Source organism: Coturnix japonica, chromosome 5 (assembly GCF_054131305.1).
Source record: "Coturnix japonica strain WE chromosome 5, WE-NBRP24, whole genome shotgun sequence".
Classification (NCBI taxonomy): Eukaryota; Metazoa; Chordata; class Aves; order Galliformes; family Phasianidae; genus Coturnix; species Coturnix japonica.
The window spans coordinates 30,708,223-30,727,171 of NC_140667.1; the positions used below are offsets into that span (position 1 = coordinate 30,708,223).

At 35.5% G+C, this 18,949-nt stretch overlaps 2 protein-coding genes across 16 annotated transcripts in view; one reads left to right on the plus strand and one right to left on the minus strand.

Annotated features, from left to right (window-relative positions):
• The window catches only part of LOC146760743 (uncharacterized), a 136,825-nt gene that overhangs the window by 49,049 nt on the left and 68,827 nt on the right, over window positions 1-18,949 (plus strand). The gene's annotated exons all lie outside the window — the stretch shown is intronic.
• The window catches only part of CDIN1 (CDAN1 interacting nuclease 1), a 109,519-nt gene that overhangs the window by 5,773 nt on the left and 84,797 nt on the right, over window positions 1-18,949 (minus strand). The window lies entirely within an intron of this gene.

Below are 18,949 nucleotides of genomic sequence, written 5' to 3' on the forward strand. Positions count from 1 at the left end.
ATTTTGCTCTTCCTCAGATAACTTTATTATGTCCTACCTATATGTAAGTTGTGTTTTGACTCCCTTCCTCTGTCTTCCGTTCTTATCTGAAAAGCATAGGGGCAAAGGAACATGGCCAAAACTTACACAAAACTGTAGTTCTACTTATTCTGGGGAAGCTACTGCTTTTCAAACTATGCAGGTTTTTCTCTCAGCTGAAAAGTGATTAAAGTAATTAAGGTTTGGTTAATTCCATGTTTTGTGTAGTAAAAATAGAATCAGCAAGTAGTACAAAGGCTGGCTTCCTTCAGAATATAATACACACAACAAGTAAGACTTGTGTGGACAATTCTATCACTTTAAAAAAAACTAAAAAAAAAAATAAAAAAAATCAATAAATACATAGCTGCCACTATAGAAATTCTGTTTCAGCCAACAGCTTCTTAGAAGCTATGAGTCCAAGGCAACCAAAGTGAAGCTAGATACACTTCAGTGCAGGGTCAGAGTGTCCAAAATGTCAAAAGGGAGGAGGCATACAGACTTCTGACCCCCCTGCTTGGCAAGAAAGCAGGATCACAAAAGCGCATGGATTAGTTTAGGCTGCTATGGAACCACAGCCTAATTTAGGCTTGATACAGAAGATTAAACTAACTTACTTAGTCTAAGGGCAGGAGACCACGTTTCCCAAAGAATAAACTGAAGAATTTAAGTTAGATGCAGGAGATAGTACAATATAGTTTGAATGTAACTACAGACTCAGTACTTTAGATAAAACTTACATCCGATCATATTACACTAAACAAGTCAGCCTTACACTAATTTGAGAGTCTTCAGAGAATCTTTTGTACTGGTTTAATTACACTGATTTTGAAAGAAACTTACAGTCAAAGGAGTATAGATTTGTGCATTGATAATCCTGGGACACTGTCCTTTGTTCTTGGAAAGAGTTTCAATGATGAAAAGCCAGGAATGTAAAATTCAGATAACCTGAAATAAAGTTCAGACCACAAAGAGCCAAATGGTTGTTGTTGTTAAAAAAAACCCTCCATATCTTTGAATGAGCCAAGAAAAAAAGGAAGAGAAACAAAATAAGTAAAAACTTAACCTGACTTTAACTTGCCCTCCAGCTGAACCAGTTTCGTGCAGGCAAACAAGACATTTACTTTCTGAAGTGGCCTTGTAGAATATGTGCAAATCCTCTTTAGGAAAAACTACTTTCTAGTAAAGTCTTCTCTTCTAGAATGTCTGCATGGGGTTCATACTAGCTTCTAAGGACTTGCCTAGACACGTGGCTGTTGGCAGTTAATTTTTTCACCATCAAAAGTCCTTACATGTGGTTTTATGAAAAATGCATTTTCAACATACAGCTCAACATTGACCAGAAATGTAAAACATCTTTCAAATATATGTTCTCTTTATTTGTTCTCAGTCTATTTGTTATGGATGAGCCTATACATCTCAGTGTAATGTAAATAATTTTAATTCCAAGAAACTCTCACAATCAAAAGCTGTTATATGAATTATTTCTAATACACATTTAGCAAACATTTTACTAAACAGATTCAGCTGAGTACACGTTACAAACAAGCATAGCAGTATATTTGTAGGTGATTTAAATTATGAAGTCCACATTTAAACACATCCTTGAAGGACTTCATTTCTGTCCCTCGCATGCAAACAGTGAGCAACCAGTAAAGCCAGCTTTATTCTTTGTTTCACTTTTAAAATATCAAGCAAATTGGAGCATTACAACTTTCATATCATTACTTATCTCCTGGGGAAAAAAAAGAGAACTGTAATGATTCACAAATAAATTATTCTAAGTCAATTTAATGTGATTCTCAAGAATCAGAGTTTTGAGTAAACTGGTTTTAATAGCAGTACTTATAAACGCTATGAGGTATAATTATTGAAAACTATAGTATCTAGTAAGTTTAAAGACTCAAGCTTTAGGGTACTTGGAGAAGTCCCATTTATGTCAGTGGAGGGAAGTAGATACTGGCAGAGCCAGGTTAGTAGGCAACAACTGCAGACCACATTTTCAAGTAATGTCAATTGGCATCAATCAGCCAACTTCCTTATGTCTAGACCACTTTACTACTGCTGATGACACAGCATTATATATCTTGGCATACATTTAGTAGCCCCTGCTCAGAAACTGACTTCGATTAGCAAGAATTTTTCCATTTAAACAGCTACCACAAGCTTAGTTCAGAACAGTCTGTAACAAAGAATTTCTACTGCTGTTCACTTAGAGAGTTTTAAAATCAAATTAAGGTACTTGTGCACATAAGAAGTGCATCTTAAAACCCCTGAGTGCAATTCAAAGATATCTGTTTTTATTATCCCCTTCACTTTTTAAAATCCTCCACGCACTCCTGTGAACCAACGACGCACTCTAAGATTTAAATAAAACATGCCTTCAAGGTATTACACAAATCCTTATTTCTGTAATTTTACCAAATTGGGTCAAAAAACAAAACAAAAACAACCAACAACTCCAAAGCTGTGAGTACAAAAAATTAATCAGGTAAGTGAATGTGTTTTTTTTTTTCCTTAAAAAAAAAATCTGATCAATAATCTGTAACCTGAGAATGCAACAATATTGCTGGTTCCAAGCTTTCCTAAGGTACTTAACGTTGTCTACCTATAGTAGTGTCTGTACAAAAATATACTTAGCTGTCAAATATGGCTCAAGTGAGGATTTAACAAGTTCTGATCACATACTTTTAAAAATAATAGGAAACCTGTTCTTGGCTCTAGCAAGCAATATGTCAAACCCCACATGGAAGTTAGAGTATTATGTCTCAAGGCATCCAGTTTTTTCTGCTTAAGGTAAAATTAAGCAAGTAAAACCTAATCTGCTTTAAGCTTTGATGTTACAGAGCACTTGGGTGAAGCCTTTACTGAATACAAGGAAAAAAATTAAACTTTATTAATATTTTATGAGACTTCCAGTTCCAAGCAGGTTTTGATTCACAAATGAAAACTTCTTTTAGGCTGAGAAAGGCAGGCATTTCCTTGACTACCAGATATTGATGTGATACTCGGTTGATTTGGAATGCTGGAGCTATCAAAAAAGATGGGCAGAAACCAATATTGGGACTCTGCTTCTATAGTCACACCTCTCTTGGATAAAATTAAACTTTAATGAGCTTTTTTTACACTGGCTAACTCTAGTTTACACTAGAGTCTTTTTCGCTCTGCAATGAGCTGTTAAGGCATCAAAGAGCTATATTTCATCAGGCTTATAGTATTACTTAATTGCTCTTGGCATTTGGAGAAATAAAAACAAATCAAGTGATATTTATGTGGATATAACATACTGCTTAAAATATCTTAGAATTTTGCATATCACAACTTTCAAAAACATATTAATAGAATGCATCAAAAACCATGTAAGGCACTGCCATTAAAATACTGTAAACATAACTTTTATCTACATAATACATTTTTAATAAATAAACTGTCGAAACACATTATTCACTTACACTTATTCATTCTGATCCAAGTACTGTTCTCCAGGCAAATAAAGGATTTCTATAATCCTCAATGACAAGTTAGGGTTTTTTGGTTTTTTTTGTTTTTTTTTTAAATATAGTTCTTATGTAAATTAACTTTTAAAAGCTACAATTAAATAACATTAAGGTTACACTGATTTACAAGGATCAAGGCTTTCTAAGTGAAGACTAATGCTCTGAATGAGAAAGAAAACACATACTGGCTTAAACTTTGAATTTCTCAAATTTTGTTGGTTTATATCCTAGCTCCTAATGAAACACATCATTTTGTTGTTTAGCTCTGAGTTGTTCACCTCTGAAAATGGCTGCATATACTTAAGATAAAACATCTTTTTTCTGTCTCAGCATCTTCAAAATCAGGTAGAAGCTCACCAGCCAGTCTTTGATATAAAGTGGGACTTTAAGGTACTCCTTATGTCAGCACTGTGGGATTAGGCTGTTTTAGTGAAAATTAATATGTTACTCACATCAACATGTTGGAGAGAAACCGTTAATCCTTAAAGTGCTTAACAGTTTCAAAAAAATTATGGTCGAAGCTGTCTCTAGTATTAATGGAGATCACTTGGGTATGCCTTTTGGAAAAAGATGCATTTTAGCTGTCTAAGAAGTTAGTTCCACTATCTGGCTAAAAGAAGTTCAGCTAATAGACAATGTTCCAGCTACCTTACTGGTAACTTGAAGATAAGTCCAAGTTTCTCTAAAATACAAGGATCTTATATTGTGTAGCCTTCTCAATAGAGGTGAGAGTGACTTAAGGCACCCTGGATGATGGGTAGAAGTGAAAGAATAATCATATTCTAAAATAAGCAATATGAAAAGCATTTCTACATTTTCCTCAGAAATTTCACAAATTCCTTTCTGATGGAGAGTGTTCAGCATTCTATACCAACTAACTGTTGCACCTACATATTTGTCTTTTGCAAGAAACTTTCTCATTCAGGGTTAGCACACTGTTTTACCATTTTTCTACAAGTGAGTTACTGTGTTCATGCCTCAAGCAGCACTATCTTTCCATTCTACTTCTATTTGTACTACTACTTGTATATACAAGTTAAGACACTGCAAAATTATTGCAAGGCATACTTTGAAAAGGTGTCAAGAAAAGGAAATTGTTTGGATTACAGAACTTTTCCATATATTGCCTTTATAAACAGCACTTTCTGATTAAGCCCAGGCAAAAAATAATAATAATAATAAATAAAAAAAAATAGAAGACATTTTCCTGCTTGTTACTCTGTTTCCCTGAAAGACAAAACAAAACTCCTCCACAACTTATCCCTACTAGTTCACTCTCCAGAGACTGTTGATTCAAGGTTGCAGTTTTAAGCTCCAAATCAAAGCTGAGAGGAGTGACTGAGGTTATTTCAAACATTTTGTTAAATTCATAGCAGCCCTCTCAAAGGAATGTTTGGCTGCAAACTACCTCTTATCCTGGGTGACAGAAAACATGAGAAAAGCTTTTGAGTAGAGTCAGATTGAGCTGCAGGCAGCCTTAAGTGCTGGTCAACTCATGTTGCCATTAGGTGATTAATAGTTGTTTATTTTCAGGGCTCAAAGTAACAGGCCATACTAAGGCCAGTGCAAGATGATATCTGAATAATCTGCGAGTGCCTCAGAGCTTTCAGAAATCCTCCCTCTTTGTGCAGTTGTTTAGCTGTGACAGTGCTAGCCAGAGTGATAGGATATGCCAAAAGTGCACTTAAGAGGGGACATGCAAGTGCTCTCACAGCAATTTATTTTTGTTTTATAATTACTGTAAAATGGGGACAAACTAATTGGAAAAGTAGCTTAGCAAGTTTTGACAGCAAAAACATTGATAAATAAATGCACTATGTATCAGTGTTTAGCATTCACTGAATATATATTCTGGAACCAGTATTAAAGGTATCTCAAGATATTGCAGATGAATCATAAAACAATAAAAATATATAACATACACAAAATATACAATAAAACAAACAATGCAACAGATGAATCAAGACACGCATGATAGCTTGTTTGTGCTTCCAACTTCCCAGATCAGAGAACTAGTCCAAAAATGGATAGTAAATTACACTGAGTATCTTCACACAATGTTGCTTAGCAGTTTAACTGCCAAACACACCATTGTGCATAACTGACAGGCAAAAATATTTCACGTGTGATGCTGTACTTAAATTTACTGCCTTTGAAAGTGTAATTCACCTATTTGTGAAGCAGGGAAGCAGATGAAATAGAAAATGCTATGTCTGCTGCCCATTATTACGGGACTTCATGTCCACCCAAAAGGAAAGCAAACAACTCTTCTAATGCAAAAGATCTTCTTTAACATCTTTGGAATCTGCAGGCAAACTTCATTTGTGCCTGGCATCAACTCTCTTCTACGAGTTTGTCACCTTTAAGGCCTGGGGCCCTTCAGCTTGTATCTGAGTAAACACATTAAACCTATTGTACGTACAACCTCAGTTGGCTCTCCCCCACTGTGTATTTGAAAACAATTTTTAGTTGTTGGTTGGTAAAAACGCACCCTGAGACAGTTTGGTCTTGCATAGCATCTTGCATAACCTGCAAAATATCCAGTATCTCACAAAAACCCAAAACTATAAAAATTTTCCACAAGGATTTAGTTTGAGAATATTCTAGAGACATTTTGTAGAACTATGGCATGCATTATTAGCTCAAAATGGTGCATTACTAGGGATGTGCAAAGAAAGCCTCCTGTCTTCTTCACAAGAAGCATCTTTTGTCTTCTCTTTATACACAGACATACATACACACTATATACATCTGTCAACCAAACACAGCTCTACTATGTGCACCTTCTGAAAAATTCATATTGCTGTTCAGATTTATATACAAGTTATTTTTTCTTAGTATATACCAACACTATTAATTTCAACTTTGCTTACTATACACTGAACCTTTTAGTTCAACATTAAAATAAGAAATTCCAATCCTAAGAAAGACACACAAACACAGGCTAACATGCAGGGTAGACCAGAAGGAGGCAGAGAGAGAATCCAAGCAAAATGCCATCACTTGTGCAGGTTCAAAAGCAACAGCAGATTTGTTAAGATAGCCAGTGACATATTACTACCAATGTCTAACAAGAAATCAGCCAGAAGCCGGTAACACAATAAAAACACATTAGTATGAATATTTTCTCTCAAAACTATGTGCTGAAATTAGTGGGAAAAAAAAAAAAAAAAGTTGGACTCCGTATTCTTGTGTTTTATTTATCTTTGCCATGCAATTACAGGATTGATCTTGCGTCAAGTCACTTGCTTTATATGACATTGTATATGACATTTCTATATTAGCTGCTCCTAAAGATGGTATGAATCCCAACAGCCACCACAAGGTCTGTAAGGTGGAATGATACAAAATGGTAACAAAGATGGTAACAGATATTCAAAAGGTTATTTATGAAGAAAAACTCACCGATATGGATGCTTTTGCTGGAAAATGCTGAGGCAATCTCCATGAGATGCTGCTTTAGTGGTGGTCAGCCCTTAAATGAGGTCTAGAGGAGGTAGAGTCAAGCTCCACCCTTTCCGGGAGCACAGCTAAAATACTCTCACCCGTGCTCCCACAGCTGACCGGACACTTGCCTTAGCTGATTAATCAGAGGTTCAGGCTGTGATTACCAATTTCTCATACACAGTCATTGTGTTAAATATGGCAAAATCCTTTTAGAAAAGTTCAAAACAAAATGAGTGACTATATTTTTTCCCCCCACAAAGGTTACTATAACATACAGACCAGCACTGGTCAATTTTAAGATACTGTAAAAATGGTCATATTGAAAATTGAGTTTAGTGTCATCAGTGGTTAAGATATACATAAAACTTGTGTGAAATGTTGCAATATTAATTTTATGTGCAATAAAAGAACTTTTCTCAGTTATTGCTGGTTTAGGTGTCTGGTAACCATCAGTGTTAAATATTTTTAACATTTTAATAAAACACACACACACAATCCATTAAGCATTGAAAAACTCTAGTACAGAATAATATTTTCACTATAACATTTGTTGTACACCTTTTTGTTTTACTTTAAGTGTATTATATTAGGGAAAATTACTGGTTAGCTGTCATTTAAGGGCATCAGAATTGCACTAGCATTCTCTTCAAACAAATTAAGTAAAATAAATACAAATGATTGAGCTGCTAGTTTTATTAATACAAAACAAAACTAATAGAAAACCAACAAGAAAAAAAAAAAAAAGAAATACATCTTTCTCCTCCAAAGTAAATTGAGATTGCAAGTTAGCAGCTTGGAATACAAAGAACAGCTGAGCATCAACCAGCACAACCAGACACTCTGAGACTTGGCTAACTTCCACCAGGTCACAGTTGCCTCCTTTTTTTTGTTGTTGTCCTTACACTGCCTAAAAGCTCAAAGTACATTAAATGATAAAATTTTATCTATTGTGGGCAGACATACGTCCTGCTCCCTTGATAGTAAAAAATGTTGAGGACTTTCTGGTTTCTTGTTTACTTTCTAAAGTGTTTATTTTCTGTTGTTCTCTCCATGCATGCAATTGTGATGCCAAAGCACTCAAAACACAATACAGGACAGAAGTTAATAAAATGGAACCTATATTCCATTGTTGCCATTTTCTTACAGCCTTCTGAGAAAAGCTTTCTCTCTCACACAGCCATGTCACAGACAGCAATAATGCAGCATTAGAAGACATGCTGACATAAGGTTTCCATCTAGTCCAACCTGAGCACAGATCACTGTGCATGCTGAAGATGAGAATGACACCTTCAACTTGAACTGAGTAACAGCTGTTTAATATGGACAATACTTAAGATATTTTCCCTGTCTGCTCCTTCACTTTATAGTGCTCTTGCAAGAGAGGGAGTTTTCCTGTCTCGTTAAGCCAGACTGTTGTTAGCTATGAGGCAACTCCTCTCCCCAAAGTCCCTAGAAAGGGAGTCTATAGATAAGTGAAAAGGGAGAAACATTGTAATAGCTCATTAAATTAGACAGTCAGTGAGCAATTTCAATTGTAGCTTTCCTTTCACTTTTAGGATCTCTACATATCAACCCCTAACTTTTACTAGATGTCTGAAAATCTATTACTGTAATTTCAAGGCACAGTATTCTTCATAAGGTAGCATTTCAAGATAACTTTCATACATAGTTTTAAACAACTGAATTTACTTGGCCTGTGCTCAGCAGACCAGTACACATAAGCTGATATGAATGCACTCAGTAAGCCTGGCATCATCCTCCTGAACAATCAGGTGAATAGACAGTAGGGTTTGGATCTTCTCAGCACCAAGCCTGTGCTACATGGAATTTCTTTACTGGTGAAGTTATTTTCATTAGGTTACTAATTGGCAGACTGATCAATTATCACTTGAAACAGTATGGTACTGGTAGTATTGCTATAGTACTATTATAGTTACAAAATATAGCTACCCAGTCAAAGAAAACACACACATGCACACAACTTCCCCCCCCCCCCCCCCCCCCCCCAAAAAAAAAACCCACAACAACAACAACAAAAACCCGAACAGCTGCCCCATAAACTTTCCCTTCCAACAAAAGCTCCCACTAGGAAGTATCTGGCAGCAATACATATAAATGGACACAGACATATGTGTATCTTTTCTGAAGCCTCTCTCCTTGATAATAAAAACTTGCCTTCTCACACCAATACTGTATTTTTGACAGGGGTAAATACAACTTCTGCTTTGGCACCCGCATCCCTCTCTTTCCACAACAGCTAAATCCCCATTTAATGTTTTTTAGAAGCTATTTCTAAAGCCATATCAATAGATTATGCATTATTTTTACTGAAGTTCAAAGAGAAGGGAGAATACAGCTTTGCCTGTCCTACCTGATTTCACTATGGCAACAGCAGAATAACGGTAAATTCAGGAGATTAAAAGTGCTATAATACCAGCTGCACTAGAAAAAATAAGAATTCAAACTCATTTGCAATTCCTTGATTACCTATGGGCACTTTAGAACCATTCTTTAATTAAAAAGTCAGGCCACACGTGAAATGACAGAAATGGTATGGAGCAGTACAGAACATCTTCTATTTGCTTAAGTAATGTTTCCACTTTAATGTACTTATTTGCTCTCATTTGCTTAACACTTCCAGTATTTAGTGCTGTGCAAATTTATGGAAATCTGACTTTAAAGAGCTTTGTGGTACTGAGTGAATTTTTTTTTCTTTAATATATACTTACACTGAAGTGATTTGATGACTTCTGAAATGAATGAAATAATGGAAGAACCACTACACTTTCTTGTGCTGTATTGTGAAGTAATGTCTAGAATTAACATATCATCACTGTCGGTAAAGCAAATGGATTGGTTTTATCTCAGCTTACTTCACACAAGAGTCTGTCCCATGCCTGAAAATAAGGATGGATACATGGATAGATCTGTAAACTTCTTCCATGGACATTTAAGGACAATTGTACATCTGCAGTGTACCTTGAAGGAGTTGGGAGTCTGTATAATATTTATGTTAGAGGAAGCCAAACTGCGTTTCAATTTTTAGGAAAAAAAATAAATCCAACACTCAAACCAGATGCTATATTTTGATTGCTATTATGTAAATATGTAATAAATAACATTTTATAAAATAGCAAATACGGTTACAGTAAAAGAAGACTTTTGACTTGCTGATAGCAGTATGTCTGGCAGCCACGACCAATCACAGAATACTTGTTGTTTTAAATAGTAAAGAGCCAGGAATCAAACCAAACACTTTTAGGCAGTTTTTCAGTTATCTGCATTTTTTTACTTTAGATAACTATTCTGACTTTTATATATTGTCTGCAATTTAACAGTAACACGACAAAAGATTGCTACAGTACTTTTTCAAATCAATACACTAATATATGGACCATAATAAAGAAATGGTATTTCTGTTTGCATTTCTCACAGGAAGAAGGAATCAATCTGTTTTACACTTGATCACTAAAGGGAAGGAAAGTGATGCAGCTATAGAAAATACAAAATAATCTTATGAAGAGCTGGGAGACATATTTTCAGGAAAATTCTACAAGTATTGCATTTGCTTAAAGACTTGCTCAGCTCCCACCTGGAATCGGCAGTCAAGGCATTCAAGAAAGATGTATTGCAAGTGCCACACACAGATCAAGGTTACTTCAACACCCAGGGAAAAGAACAGCCAGCCACAGGAAAGATGAGGGGAATTCTACCTTTGCAGTGTAAGAGAGGAAGAGGAGAAGCAGTGTAATTTTTCACTACTAGCACACCCAGAGCAGGTCAGTGTCCAAGATAAGGCAGTAGGACCAAAATGCTTCAAATGCTTTCAAAAATCAAGCTCAATACATGTGACAAAAGGGTTGCAAGACATGGTGCTCAACTAGACAGAATGACAAAACTCTTACACATCTAAAGGAAGTGCATAAAACTAATATACAAAACACACTTGAACAATTAGAATTTGTATTGCCATGGCTAAAAAAATTAAATACAGAACCAAATATGTTATCTCTACCTAAGTAACAAAGATGAATGCCTTTAAGAGATTATGTGTATTTATAAAATGGGATACCAAGTATTCCATGTGCAGGAGGGTAGGAGATTTAAAAAAAAATTGGGAAGAAAAAAAATATCTCCTTTTCAAATGAGCAGTATGAACTTGAACTGGTGTTTAGTTGCTCTGAAATCCCAGCCTACAGACACAGCTTAATAATTTAGATTTCATAATTAACAATGCACTGTATGATTTTTATCAAAGGTAACAACTGCAGCCTGCAATGCTTCTTGAGGCTTGGAAGGCAAATGCATACAGATGATCAACATTTTTGAATTGAAGGAACTATAATATTTTCTCTTTTTGCTTTCACAAACACATTAGGAACCTTAAGCTGTTCTGCCTCAGTGTTATCCAGGTCACTCTCATCCAATCCTCAAGCCTACAACTCAGTGACCAAGCAAAGACATATAGAAAGAAATAAAAGCAACCACCAAAACTCAGAGATTTTAGTAATAGCTACTTCAGAAGTTCCTTGTCCTAGTTTTCAAGGAAGGAATAAGCAAAACCCTCACCAATCATATACTCTGCTATTTTTAAAAATCATTTCAGGATTCCTCTGAAAGTTCTGGTTCTGATGTACACAGTTCCTGGGAGCAAGCGGCCATCTCCTTGCCCTGACCTACCTAGAGAAGTGAAATTCATGTCAATATAGCACTTCACAAAGCATAGCTAGAGGGATACGAAGGCACAAAGTTCTCAGTGGGGAATTTTTACCTGCAAAACCACCTCTTGCCAAAGGCAACTGTGACAGGCAACCTGCCTAGTTATTGGGTATGATGCAAGACCTGTCACAGCCAACAAACCTGCCTGCCGTAAAAATGGCTGAATAGGGATGAATGTTTTTGCTTACAAATAGAGATTAATTTAACAGTAAGACTGAACAAAGTAATAACAACTGAATCAAATGTGACAGCCAAAAATCCATTTTATGCACACACTTTATTACAGTTCTTAAGTTTGTGTTTGCATAGCTAGTGAATTTATGCTCCAGCATATCTAATACTGAGTTACAGAGACACATGCAGTGGTAATTTTCTTTTCAGTCATCTACCAACTTGATGAGTAAAAAGAGAGGGAGACGATTCAGAAAACAAGTAGCATACATTCAGTTCCTTAGTCTTTCCTGTCTAGTTTCATATGCAACAGAAATGTTTACTGGACAGATGAGCCCTAAAACTTCCAGAATTCAAACTCTGAAGAAAGAACCACCTCCATCTACTTCCAAGTTCTGCATCTAACAAGAATCCTTTTCATATAACATGCTTTCAGGATATTTAAGCAACAAAAACAAAAACAAACAAACAAACACAAGGAACAGCAGAGGAAAAAAGAAATAGAGAGTATATAGACAGTGGAATTTGTGAAGAGAAAAATGCAGATAGATATGCAAAGCAGAGGAATGGTGTGGAACATCATACAGTAGTTAGCATAAGGGGGAATGGTTTTAAACTAAAGGAAGAGAGATTTAGATTAGATGTAAGGGAGAGTTTTTCCACTGAGAGAGTAGTGAGGTGCTGGAACAGGCTGCACAGAGAGGTTATGGATGCAATGTTCGTGGCAGCATGTAAAGCCAGGTTGGATAGAGCCCTGGGCAATCTGATCTAGTACACCAGCAATGCTGCCTGGAGCAGAGGGGTTGAAACTTGGTCCTTGAGGTCCCTTTCAAACCAAGCCTTTTATGATTCTATGAATAGTTAAAATAAAAATACCCAAAGCATTACGTTAGAAAAATAATTAAGCCACAGTTCTCATTCAGCACTAACTGGCACTTGGTAACATACTGTTAATTAAGGCTATCAATTAAGAAGCAGATGCTGAACAACAGCACGTAAGTGTTTGCCCATTTAAAAAATAAATAAATTATATAAAGTAAGTTATAAGAGGAGTAAGCCACCACCTTTTCTTACTCTGTATACACGATTAAGTGAAATGTTATCTAATCTTAGATTTTTTCCATAAAACAAATTCAACACAGGTGTATTTAAATACAAAGCTCTTAATTTACAATAAATACTTTAGTTTTAACCTTACAGTACTTTTGAAAGCTGTTTATCATTTGCAAGTTACAGTGCTTCCAGATGAATCTGAAAAATTCAGCAGTTAGTGTTGGACTAACTTACAGGTAAATGGAATAGCAAGCTTTAACCATTTACATATTTTTGTCATTCTACTTGAATACGTTTAAGAGTAAATAGTTTTAAGATAATGCCAGAAAGGTAACACTGGCAGTTTAGCTTTTCTAATGACTAGAACTGAAGACAGTCCATGAATTGTAAAACAGAATGCCATTTTTTAATATTAATTAGAAGTAGAAAGTAAACTTGATTATTCTGTGATATTTCTGACTTTTTATGTTAAAAAGGTCATCTTAAAACTTTTTTTTCCCCTTACTTGAAAAGCACTTACTGCAGTGCTACCTTTAGAATAAGCAAATGGTAAGTATCTGGCTCTCAAGAATAATCTTATGGGAAATGTGTATTGTGTTTACTGTTATTTGATGATGAAATGTCAACAGACTGAAATATTTCTATAATAAATAATTCCATTCAATAAAAGCATCAATAGATTGCCTGGTTTTAAAATACAATTTCACTATAATGCATTGAAAGAAATAGCACTAATGTAAAAGCCCCACCATGTGCGTTAGTCCCTATAAAACACAGTCCCCTAGCTCCTTACTTTAGCGTGCTTCTGAAAAACCCACGACTACAAGGAAATTCAGAGACTGGAATAAAAATCCTTACTTACCACTTCTTGCCTATATATCATATTTTACTTTTTGCATTAAAGAAAAACCAGTAACTAAGAATTCCCTAGGCAGTATCTTAAAAATGCTGCTTAATGTTAAGGACATGCATACTTACCCATAGACTATATGAAATTGTTTACATATGTGGGCATTTTTTCCCCGCCAAAATATGGGGCCAAAATGGGTTTGATTAGTTCACTAAAATATAGAGAAATATTGAATCATGAGTTGCAGGCAGTGGACTGCATGATAGGGATCTTTAAAATACACATGAAAAAAAAATCTGTCATCTCATAAATAATATTTTGCTCATTAAAACACAGCAAGTCAACCACAGGATACAACATGAAAAACTAAGATGGTCAGCACGATCACAAAGAAATGAAAAAAAAAAATATTCAAAATGTAGAAAAAAATTAAATGAACATAGAAGTACACTTATCTAGATACACAGGTCACTCCAAAAATAATGCCTTGTACTATTTTTCATGGAAACTACATCAGATGCAAAGAGCAGGATAACACTATTTGATAAATCAAATTCTCAGATACAAAACACTATTTTCTGACAGTTGCTATCATTAGCTATGTGTTTCATTATCTATGAACAAGAACCTGCTTGCTGTGCTTGTAAAAATCTACACCAGTGGAGCTGACCACTGTTCCACAGCTGCTATGATAGCATCATTGCTAGAAAAATATTGCCCACACAGTCCATCTTTAGTCAGTCTAAACAGTTGGAATTCAAAAGGCAACAAATCTAAACTGTGCATTGAGTGTTGTAAGACAATCCAGACAAGTATGGCAATGTGCTTAATGGTTTTCAGACTGGTACGGAGCCTGGTGTTACCATGTTGCAAGAGAAAGGTAGCTGCCTTCTCTGACCTGACTACTGAAGTTAGAGCCTTCAGCTTTAGTCAGCATCACAACATGGTAGTAAGAGCTGATGGTCTGAGTTCCAGGACATCCAGGAGGGGGGTATCCCTTCCCCCTTACCAAAAGACAATCCACATCACATCTTGTCACTATCTCAGAAACTGTCACCTGCAGCCTTGTATGGGTCAATACAACAAACTTGCATACAATATTTTTCCTGTTCCTATATGTATATTCCCATATAACACCCACCTGGCACAGACTTTGTGATATTCCAATCTTTCCACCATTGTATACATAGAATTGAAGCTAATATTCATCTCTGTAAACAGTTCCCTGGTCATAATCGACTGATCTGTGCAGTTGAGTTGATTAAGACGCTCTTATTTCATGGTGTGACTGCTCTGCATGGCACTTCTGGAAATCTTTCACATTGCTGTTGTCACTGCTGAAAGACACCACTAACCACCACACTGTGCTCACATCCACTGTTTAGTCTCCATAAACATTCAGCAAACATCAATGAATTCCAATGGGTGTCATTTTTTTCTGCATGGAATAATTCAATTCCATACCTTTGCTTCATTCACACTTTCATGTCAGACACCATTTTGTCAGACTGCTCCTCCGTTGCCATCTGTCACATGGCAACAACATATAACAATATTCAGTCTTAACTTCCATCTCATCAACATCTGCCTCAGATGTCATGGGCAAACATAATAAAACAGGAGGCACAACTCTCAGAGTACCCCATGCATATTACCTTTTTTTTTTTTTTAAATATTTCTGATATTTTTTCTGTGGCTTTTAAGCATTCCAACCTATTCATGTTTCCCTTACATGAATGGAAGGTGAAGAGATGTGCTGGAATCTCTCCTGACACTTAAGCATCTCACAGTGGTATATTTTAATTTTTGGCACACGTTATGATTTGTGCTTAATGGATCCTCTGTTCTTATGCCATTTTGTTATATCAGCATATATTTTAGTCATTGATCAGTAAGTCCATTTGTCTTTCATTTCACAATTTGACATCAATACAAGAAACAGGATGAGATGCAAACACAATGATATAGAATTACTAAATAATAGTTGATCATGAATTACATTTGTAAGGCATGTATTGTCAGTTCCAGATTTAACAGTAGGTAATGAGTGTCTCTTTGTACTGCATTTCCAGAAATTCAATGAAAGCAAAAAGAAAGCAGCTTCCAGAGTAAAAACAAAAACAAAACAAAACCAACCACAATTGCAAGTAGCTAATCACACCTAAGGATTACTGGTCCTTCTTACTAAGAAGTCATGGATAGAAATTAGATAACTCTTTGTATCTATTGTTAGCAGTGATTTGATGACCTCAGGTGGATTTCTAGTGAACCATGCTTCTTCTATGAAGACCTCACTCTAGCTGAAGTGCTCTAGGAACCGTGTGTTCCCAGGAAATTACTCTCCCAGTAGTTCCCAAAGAAATGTTTTGGCATAAATGAATTCTTTTCCAGTGCATTCTGATGAAGCTTTTCAGATTTTTAAGTACTTGCTTATCTTTGTTAATACACTCGGGCACATGCATACCTGCTTTAATGGCTGAATGTTTGTCTTGCCAACTGGAAATGTTAGATGACTGAAAAAATTAGTATTATTAGCAGCTTCTTTTCTACAAACAAGGCTTTCTGCTTTAAGATCTCTAGAAATTGAAGGCTGGGATAAGCGTAAGAAATATAATACAAAAACCCAAAGCACAAATGTGAAAAAATGACAGAGGAAAACAAGAATCCCACATAAATGGATGTAAGCTTCATATTATCAGCTACACATAAAAGATTTTTAACCAGACAACTTTAACCCAATATTTATTCTGTACTCCACTTTCCTGTCTTTAACTTAAAGTTGCTTGTAAATTTTATGTGAAAAGATTCCTTGGGAATAAGCTCAGAGATAAAGCTAACCTGATGATTTATACTATTGCTGTGGAAACATAAAAAAGGGACATAGTTATAGATATACACGAATATATATTTGTATGTATAGGAGGCTGGTTTCCCTGTTCTAAATTTATCTTGGTCATTTTTTTCCCCCTTTATGGTAATGTGAATGTAGAAAGGCTAGAATAACTCCACAATCATCCGTGTAACACCTCAGGTTCCTTAGCGAGAGGAAACGTGACTTTTTTTCCTGAAATAAACATTATTTTTTAATTTATTAAATTGATTAAGGTAAGGTATAGGATAGATAGGAATAATCTGTCTTTCTCATAGCAAAGCGTCACTGCTTTAAAATTACACTTTCATGGGATTTATTTGAATTCTGTAAGGGCAAATACTTTCTTTTCAGAATTGATTTTCTTGGGACTCCAATACAAAATATGTTAAATTCTTTTTATGTATGTTTTGGAGTATTTATTTTATTTTGATTTTCTTTTTCTAAACCAATAGCACTACACAACTTATCTGAAGCATAGTTGATTCCATACATAAAAAAATCAACCAAAATATCTTAGTACAACTTTTATTGCAAGTCAGACTACATTTTGTAGTACATTGCTCTCAGAAAAAGTTGCACATTTTCTGTAACCTTTCTTCTGTAAGAAAAAATAAGGAAAGCACTAACATGTATATTTTAATAATAAATGTTTTGAAGAAAGTAGGGTTTATATTTTCATTAACAGACTGACGTTCACTGCAAAATTGTTAGCTTTTTTGCTTACACTTATTTTGGAAAAGTATTTTGAATTTACTAGCCCCTGATTTGTTAGTTTGATTTTATCAATGAGTACAGACATTTTTTGCACGTTATTACTATCCTTGAGCTTAAATAGCTTTCTGCTAGATCTTTAACCCTTTGATGTACCTACAGAAAACCAAAGTCCAAACATTCTATAAAGGACAAGTAACACATTTGATCCAAAATAGAACTACTTTTTGAGTCATGTGGCTACATCAAAGGGTTAACATAAGCAGGAAAATAAATTGTTGACATATGACTAGATAACATAAGACTCAGTAATAAAAAATTCAAGTCTCTCTTCAGCTGTTTCTCTTCCAGATTAATGAAACTTTTATGTTTGGTATTATGTTGTGTCTTGATCTGTTCCATTACTGATATCAAGCTACCCCTTCCACTCCCAGATGTCAAAATTCAGCTCTAAGACTGTTGATTTTTTCTAAAAGGCCCATAACAACAAAACTTGTGCTTATACTAGGATGGAATAAAGTCTGCCACAGAACACCTGGGCTAGAGTTAGGGCATGGACTGGCTGAAGTCAGGCGAACATAGTCTGAAAAAACAACATTGCTTCTTCTCAAATTTTACTCTTATGACATATGACATTCTAAGCACATAAAGAGGAAACTGCCACCACCTTTCTTGGTTTTTTTTTTTTTTTTTTCAGGAAACATAAGTATTTTTTGATTTGTTAACAAACTGAGAATACAAACTAGAAACCACATAGTACATTTTCTACTTCACTTTCACACATTTGAGTCATTATTTACAGACAGCACATCAACATAGAAAGGAGGTAAGAAAGTTGCCAGTAATCAAAAAGGAAATCCATTCCCAAACCAACTTTCTGTTTTATTTGTCCCCGCCCTTGTAGAAATTCTATTCCAGCTACCTAGAAGGTAATAAAAGACAGTAAGCATTCATACTGGATTTATTATACTTCTTTTTAAGTAGGAGGAGCAGCAGAGATTATTCTAGCCCACTAAAGTCACCCTCTGCTGCTGAGAATGCAGTTTCAGCAGATCACGTATAAACCAGATCACACATATACATGTACTAAACAGACCTCTCATACCAACTTTGCTGAGCCTCTTATTCTTGAACTGCTGCTGTTGTGCCTCTTGATTTGTAACCAGGACAGAGCTCTTGACGCTGGGGTCCTAAGAAAACCTGTATCTAACACAGGCCTTTGTAATAAAAAGTAACACACATGCAGTCAAAGGGCAGTAATTAGGTGCTGTGTCCCCAGCTGCTCGGGTGAAGTAACTGGCTGCCAGGAGTTACAAAGCTAAGCCAGAGTGCATAAAAGTTAAGTTACTGCTTCTGCCAAATAGGAGCATTCCCAAGTAAAAGCAGGATAGAAAAAATTTTTGATTTGGGACTTATGGTCCTATTTCCTCTTATTGACACTGTACACCCTATTCCTTAGCCAGAAATTGATATTTCACTATTCTTTGTATTAAATTGTGGATTCTCTGTTGTTAGGTCATGCCTTGTCACTGCTGCAATCTGTTTTAGCCCCTCAGGGTTCAGAAGAACTTGATTGAGACCTGCTGTGACTACATCCCCGTTGCCTGTCTC